The sequence below is a fragment of the Parus major genome, chromosome 27, assembly GCF_001522545.3.
Source record: "Parus major isolate Abel chromosome 27, Parus_major1.1, whole genome shotgun sequence".
Taxonomy (NCBI): domain Eukaryota; kingdom Metazoa; phylum Chordata; class Aves; order Passeriformes; family Paridae; genus Parus; species Parus major.
The window spans coordinates 4,196,024-4,204,078 of NC_031796.1; the positions used below are offsets into that span (position 1 = coordinate 4,196,024).

The 8,055-nt window shown below is 47.7% G+C and overlaps 1 long non-coding RNA gene across 5 annotated transcripts; it reads right to left on the reverse strand.

Annotated features, from left to right (window-relative positions):
* Positions 1 to 2,170: 2,170 nt before the first annotated feature.
* On the reverse strand, positions 2,171 to 7,852 carry LOC107215271. 5 transcript variants are annotated; one of them, XR_004500331.1, is made up of 5 exons: positions 6,674 to 7,852; positions 5,466 to 5,639; positions 4,987 to 5,353; positions 4,761 to 4,873; positions 2,171 to 4,163 (listed from the first exon to the last, which is right to left on the reverse strand). It is a non-coding gene; the product is annotated as an uncharacterized LOC107215271 (long non-coding RNA). The 5 variants fall into 5 exon arrangements; XR_004500332.1 differs by lacking the exon at positions 6,674 to 7,852 and adding an exon at positions 5,939 to 6,667; XR_004500333.1 differs by lacking the exon at positions 6,674 to 7,852 and having other exon boundaries at positions 2,171 to 3,588; positions 3,749 to 4,163; positions 5,466 to 6,667.
* Positions 7,853 to 8,055: the final 203 nt, after the last annotated feature.

Sequence of the window (8,055 nt, forward strand, 5' to 3'; positions counted from 1 at the left end):
AGTGAGAACAGCAGTCATCCATAGTGATTTGGATTGTTACAACAGTGGTCATCAAATTCTTTTGACCAGTGGCATGTGAGATCAGACACAATTATCTTCTCTCCCAAATAATTCTGCTCTGCCTTTGGGTATGCCACCACCATTTCTAATCTGCAGTGAGTTCTAGAGCTGTAGGATTAATGAGACCTGATTATTTTCAATAGAAGAGAGGTGTGAGCAGAGGGAACCTCCCTGTGCACACACCAGCAGCTTTTGGCACTGCATCATAATGAAAACTGGAAGAGCTTCTTGCTGTCATTGGCATTGGGATGAGCCCTGGCTTGTCCCCACTGGGTTGCCTACAGGAATTGCTGACCCAAACTGAACTTAACTGTTTTTCCTGAGCACTACTGAAAGATGCATGGGTTTTACTGCCTAGAAGTGAGGATGGGGCTGCAGGGATCAAGTTATGAGGTTTGGGGACCATCCTTCCATCTCTGTAAACACAGATAAAGGGAAACTGAGTCATGCAGTTTTTTGTTCTGATCAGTCAGCAGGATCTGATATCTCAGTCAGAGAAGTGCCAACATTTTTGGTTTGTTGCCATATTGGGGAAAATAAGTCCATGAGGGAGAATGCCATAATCAGGACCATTTTTGCTGTTGTAAATATTTCTTTTCCTTGATGGGGGTGCCTGGCACTCATCCTTGTGTGTAGATACTAGCTTCAACAGAAGTTCTGATTTTAACTGTGTTTCAGGGCAAGATAGAAATTACCAGAAAAATGAGGATTAGGAGGATTTTTTTTGAAGGCCCTCCTGCAAAGTGAGGTGCTCTGGACGAAAATGAGTTGTTAGCTCTGTGCTTAACCAGCAAAGCTCTGGAATTCATGCTTTTAGCTCCCACTGAAGGCAGTAACTGCCTGTATGTAACTGCCTGGCTGAATGGGAGCTTGTGTTGCTTAAAAAGTGGGACACATTGCAGGAAATTACCTTTGTAGGCAGGAGTGTTAATCTGAACTAAATAGGATCCAGCAGGAGTCAGAAGAGCATGAGCCAGGCCTGGACAGTTGGCTGGAATACAGGCAGGGAAAGGCAAGGGAATCTGAGTCATGTGTGCCTCTGCTTTTCCCTCTTGCCCAGGGATTGTATGGCATGGCAGTTGTCATGCCAGTGAAGGTTTTTATTCTTGGTCTTTGACCTGCAGTGGGATGAGCAGGAAATGGCAGCAGTTGGAAAGCAGTGGCGGCAAAGCTCACTGGCAAGTCTTACATGTCAGCACCTGCCAGCAGCTCCCAGCCTGTTGGCTGTTTCCAGGAAAGAAGAAAATCCTGGTGAGATTTGGCCCCTGCTGTCATAAACTGTGCTCTCTGTTGTTAACCCCAAAAACCCCTCACTGCAAGCACCAGCATAGCATGGGAACAGCATCCTGATTTTGGGGTGGAGTGTGACTGTTGTATTCAGGTTGTCTTTGCTGTCCAAAGGACCCTTGTAGCTCTTGCAATTTCATGCTGTGTGGAAGTTAGGGAGTTCCAGGGGACTGCCAAATCTTTGGAATATGAAATTTACATTCGGCTCTTGTGAAGCAGGAAGCTGCTGTTGGCAGTCCCTGGTTGCAGGGGTCAGGCCAACACCTCTGTGCTGTATGTTGACCACAAGGGGGTCTGTTCAGGTGTAAGGAGAGAGGTACCACCCTTCTGCAGGGTCATTGGGTGTGGCTTTCCTCATTTGGAGATTAAATTGCCTGATCTCCCTTCAGACTCCTTCATCCCTGGGACCAGACTCAAGGCATGCTGCATATCCCCCTCACCTGGGGAGCAGTACCTGGGCAGGGCAACTTCACTGCAATCTGTAATTACACATGGCTTTTTCCCCATTCGCTGCCAGTGGTGGATGTGAAGAGGTCAATGGAGGTTACACAGAAAAATAAATCTGGCTTTTCCACAATTGAAGGTGACTTCTTCCCTACTGAGATGAGCCTTGTTGGGAAGGTTGGAATGTATTTGCAGACACTCACAAAGAGGCTGAATATACTTAGAAAAAGGTGTGTGCAGTAGCTCTGGCTTTATAATAAGATGTTGATTTAATTTTCCTCTTACTCAAATCTCAGAGCAGTTTATCTAATTAAGGCTTTCCAAAGCCCTTTAAGGTAGAGTGTTATTATATGTAACAACTGAGGCACGAAATCAGACCGGCAGGGAATCTGAATTGTTTATTCAAAGAAACGAGCTGGTTTTATTCACGTTTTCAAGGCACAGTATTTCCTTCCATGGTAATTCTCACTAAGCGACCTATCACACCTCACACATCAGCAACACACTTTCCTCATATCCTTCTCTGGGATCACGCACTGTTCACCTGTCTGTCAGCTTTGGGCAGGCTCCTCTCTGCAGGGCTCTGCCACGTGGCACCTGCTGTCCCCAAGGTCAGGCAGAGACAAGCCTCTCTGCTGCCATGTGCTTCTTTGTGCTCCGATGTGCTTCTGCAAGTGCATGCCACAGCCTGCAGCTCAACTCCATCCCATCTCTTCCCACAATTATGCCCATTTTATGCAGGAGAAAGAGAAGCAAGTGGCAAACCAGGTTGAAAATAAAGTCCTCTTGTATTCCGGGAATCCAAGAGTGAGCGAGGGCAGGGAAGGATTTGCTGGAACTTCCAGGAGAATCACATTGGTTCATGTGCTTGCAGAACTAGCAGATGTTTCCAGTACTGTGTGCTTTGGGATCGCAGAGGTGTTCCTTTCCTACTTGTGAGATTTTGTTCCCTCGGCTGAACTGTTGCAGGTGACTGCACAATTCCAGGTGCCTGCACACAGCTGCCTTCCTCCTCCAGCAGCAGGACACACGTTGTCTTGGATCAGGGCTCTGAGACTGCACATGGCTTGATGCTTCTTTGCAGGCTGAGAGACCTGGATGCTTTCCTACTGGGTTTGGGTATCAAAGCCTCCCCAGTGGGTTACCTGAAGGTGTAGACAGAGGGAGGGGCAGGAACAACTTCAGAGATAAACTCCATTGTGTGGGAGGGTGGAGGCTCTCGGAATGGCCTCAGGAAGGAGTCAGGCAATGGCATGTTATCTTTGAGGTACTCAAATACCAGTTTTCTCCCTAAGGAAAATGAGCAAAGACACTAACGTTCTTAGTGTGGCAGAAACCCTACCCTTAATAGGCAAGAATCTGCACAAGAGTGACATGTTTTCAATGCCCCAAGCCTAGAAAAATCTTCATTGGCAGCTTGTGCCTCATTAGGTCTAACAGAACCTTTTTTGCAGACAACGGTTGGACCTCTTCAGGATGTGATTCCTGGAGCTGACATCATCCCCTGTTGCTAAAATCTTAAAAAGCCTGTTGAGTGTTGTATTCTTCTTGTGGGTTTTGGTTGGGGTTTTTTCCCCCCCAGTGTTGTAAAATATTTGGATTTGAGATCACTCATGCCAACTTTTACCTTTTAAAGGTTCAGGCTATTTGTTGTTTTTCTCCAGTCCTCAGCTGCCTGTGTCAAAGTATCACTGAGGAATCTCAGCTCTTCTTTTGTGTACCTTGTATCAGTAGATTTCCAGACCTTGTGGCAGTACAGAAATGCTTGGGAAAATGCAGTTAGTGTATTCCACAAGCCTGGAAAGCAGAGACAAAGAAAAGTCACCAAAAACACATTAAAAAGATCAGAATCTTGACTTCTGACATTTTATCTTTTCAAAATTGAAGGCAGAAGGAATTTGTTATCTTCTCTGTTAAAATCTCTAAAAAATCTTACCCAATTTTGGTCTAACCTAACCTGTGGGTTAGCAGAGAGGCTATGGTGTGAAGGCAGGGTGCAAGCAAAACTTGCTGCTGTTTTGTTGAGTGTCCTGTGCCTGTGGAGGGGAGCTCCATGCTCCAGTCAAATCCAGGGACAAAGAAAATGGCTGTGGCAGTGGAGTTGTTCTTCAAAACATGATACAAGTGCTGTGTACTAGGGATATTACTGACATCTGAGGAGGCTGAGATAAGAAGAGAGCTACCACAGCAATGCAATCAGAGGCATTAACACTGGAGAGCAGGATGTGCACAGGAGCAATTTGGCAGAGCTGGTGGTGGAGGAGAGCTGGCTTGTCCCCATGGATGAGATAATATTTGGTCAGCCATGTACATACTCTGTTGCTCATAACCAGCTCCTCTGAAAGGAGGATGGGGACCAGAGCTCAGGGCCTCTGAAAAAGTTAAAGAAAACAGAATAGTTTCATACATCACTCCAGGTGTGGGTTGGAAGGAGGAGTTTTCCTGCATGAGAATTCTTGGAAGCCCAAATAGTCTTTTCTCTTGCTGGGCCAGAACATGAAACACACAGAAATTGCTCCCTAACTGTAATACAATGGGGAAATCAAATTGAGGTCAACAGTGTCTTGATTTCTAACCTTATACCTCAAAACCTTTAGTTTTGAAGCTTTATAAGCTTTTAGAAGTAGTGTCTTGGAAGTTGACATTAGAATTTTTAATTGGATCAAAAAATTTCCTGTAGGAAGTGATGAACTATTTCCACATTCCAACCACTTCGAAGAGCAAACCTTTCCTGTAAGAACAGAAACAAACTGACTGTTTCTGACCAGAAGCACATTCCTATAAGTTGGCTTTTCTTATTTTAAAGAAAACCAACAAAAGAAAACCAACCCACACCTAACAATTAAAAAAAACAAACAGTCCACCAATTCTCTGCTGAGTCCAAACCTGGGGGATCAGCTCCCAGGCAGAGAAGATAATAAAAAAATAGTCCAAGTGTGATGTGTCAACAGTGATAATTATATTTTTACCTGAGAGATCTTTGCTGTTCCAGGGAGCCCAATCTCAGATGCTCTGGCACAGCACAGTTGGAAGTGTTGTACCAGGCTGGGCTGTGCAGTGCATCCCCTTTCAGAGCTGTGTCCTGATGGAGTGTAGGAAGAGAAAGTTCTGAGATCACTGATCACTGGGAAATTTATCCAGTAACTTCCTTCCTACTGTTATCTGACAAAGTTGTCTAAAATCCCTTGTACCTACCTCTACTCTGCTGACAGTAAGTGGAATCCTTAAAGGCTGCTCTGAAATTCCTGCTTACAGCCAGAAATACAGTTGAAACTTGTTGATTCCTTCCCTCTCTGTGCCATAAAGGGACCAGCTGCCATGTCTGGTGTGAGGTGCAATTTTGGCATCTTGGAAAGGAAACTTCATCTGGAAGTGTTGCTCTGAGTTGTTTCTCAGAGGATGAAGGTGGAGAGGACCACAGTTCAGTGTGCAGCAGATGAGCGTCAGGAAGGATATGACTACAGCAGAGGATGAGCTGCTGGACATCCAGGAGCAGAGCCCTTGGACTGCAAAACACAAGGGCTGCCTTTCCAGAATGTGCTGAAGTGGATGAGCCCCAGTCCTGAATTTGAAAGTGAGAAGAGAAATCTCTTATTTAAGAGATTATTCCTCTAATCTCTCATTAAGAGGAATGCAGGGCAGGAGAGGGGGAGTCAGGAGGAGGATGGCGCAACCTCAGTCTATCTGTTCCTTATCAGATGTCACCAGCTCCTGTTCCTGGCAGAGCCCAGGACTGTGGCCACAGGTCCTCTGACAGGCCTGGAACTCAGTGGTACCTCAAGGGATGTCTTGGAAAACATTCCTGGCTGCAGTGGATTCTTCAGGAGGTTCTCCCTGGGAATTTGGTCCTGCCAGAAGGAAGGAGAAGAGGGGCATTGGTCTGTGATTTCAGTGAAAATGACAGTGAGCAAACAACCATTGGGAAATGACAGAGGTTGTGGCTGGTTGCCCCATCCCTGAAAGTGTCCAAGGCCAGGTTGGATGGGGCTTAGAGCAACTAGGTCTGGTGGAAGATGTCTCTGCCCATGGTAGGAGGTGGGATGTGATGGGCTTTGGGGTCCCTTCCAACACAAACCATTCTGTAATTCTATGACAGCAAAAGTTTCTTCTGGTGGCTTACATGGAAATACTGATGGCATTGTGATACCTGCCATTGCAGTCCCTGGCAATGCATGGAGAAGGAGGAAGAAGTGCCTCATCCAGCACTGTCCAAAAAGCACAGGAAAAATTAGACTGAAGTGTCCTCCATCTCCCCTAAAACACAAAGGTGGGGTACAGTACCATAGATTGGGTGTTACTGGTGTCCAGTTCCTGCCCGGCACTCTGAGGGGGAGAACTGCTCCCTTTGTTTGTGTTTGTGTCCTAGGGTGTTTCTAAGGGCTGTGAAGGGGAGTCCAGAAGAGCTGGGGGGTTTAGTAAATCAGTCCCTTTATTGGGTGTAAAAGTCCCCACAAATTCTCCTCTCTCCACCCAAAATCAAACTGAAATGCACAAATGAAATTTAAACCTCCTTGAACAATGTTCACTGCAAGTGGTCCTAATTAACGTTCCCTAAATGGCTGTAATTAGCTACCAGCTGATGGAATATTTACTCCAGGATTTTTTCTTAAAAAAAAACCAAAAACCCACAGCCCAACACAGGCACAAAACACTATTTATCTAATTATTTATGTTACAAATTCCTGCCACTGGTCGTGCTGAAAATGTGCCTTACAGAGCAGGAGCTGAAACCGGAGTGGCTCTTGTACTGTAAAAAAAACAGATTAAAGCACAGGAAAAGCAGCTTGCACAAGCAGGCAGCACTCCCAAAGCCATTTGCTGCACTGACTTAACAAAGTATGATAAATTAGCAATTTTAAAATAACACAACTTCCCCCATCACCTTGCAGGAGCAGTTTTGCCGTGATGCTATGTCGGCTCCTCTCTGCATCCCTTTTGCCAAACTAGTCAGTTCCAGTTCGGTCATAAATCGCTCGATGTCATGCAGTAAAGGGGAGGTGACGGATGTCCTCCAGCGTTCCCAGCCCTGGCGAATCCTTTATTGAGCTCTAGGAACCTCCACCCCCATTGCTAATCCACGCCTGCCTCCCCTTGGACAGGCCTGGCCACTTCCTTTCCCAACAATCCTCTCCTGCTTGTTTGCTTTCTGGAAAGCTGATTCAGCCTTGCAGCGAGTGGGTGCAACACCCACAGCGCTTTGGGTCCTGCCCCCGTTGCCTGCAATGAGCCAAGTGAACTGTGATGGAATTGCTTCATTCCAACCAGAACAAGCCCTGTCTTTATTAATTTTGGGGGCTGTTTTCCCAACTGTGTTGGCAGCTTGGCCTTGGAAGGTGAGAGTGGACTGTGTGTCATGAGGGCTTTTGAGGTGCCCGAGTTGTTTCTCACGATACCCATGTTGCATCAGCTCCTTACCAGGGGCCTAGCCCATTCCAGGTGGTAGGGATGGAGTGGGGGCGCGTTGGGGGTGCTGAGGTGCCCTTGCAGCCTCCCTCAGGGGAATGAGAGTGGTTTGGGGGGTGAGATTGCTCATGGGTGTGTAAGACGGAGGCTGGAGAGAAGGTGAAGAACTAGGGGGTACATGGATGTCATACCTGCACCTCCTCTCTGGGGCATCCTGGGGCAGAGGGTAGGTCAACCTCTGCTCCCCTGGTGGTGACATGTCCCTAGGGCTGCCTTGCCCCCACTCCCGAGCCCTGGTGAGATCTGACCCCCTCCTTGTGCTTGTCACTCCCCAGCACCCACTGGCCTCCCTAGGATCCTGACCCTTGCTGCCCCACCACCTGTTATCACCCCCTGCCCTGGTCTTGCTAACCCTCAGCCTTAACCTCAACCCAAGGCTGGATTTGACCTCCACCTTGTGCCTGCCCCCTCATCCCTCCACGACCCCAAAGTCCATCTTGACATTCTCTTATGCCCCAGGCCTGTGTGACCACCCTCCATACCTCCTGCGCCCCCCAGCCTGCCCTGACCCCCAGGGCTTCTGACATCACCTTGTGCCTACCACCCTCAGCCCCCACACATGGGACTCTGACCCTCTGCTTCTTCCCCACATGTGTGACCCCTCCCAATGCCCCCCAAACCTGTCCCCATCCCCAAGCTAGATCTGACCTGCCCTTGAGCCTGCTGCTCTCTCAGCCCCCTGAACCCCATAGTCCATCCTGAGCCCTTGCTGCTCCCCCAGACCTGTGTGACACCTGCCATGCCCCCTATCCCCTCATACCTGCTCTGACCCCTAGGTCCTAATGATGGGCAAAACTCCCC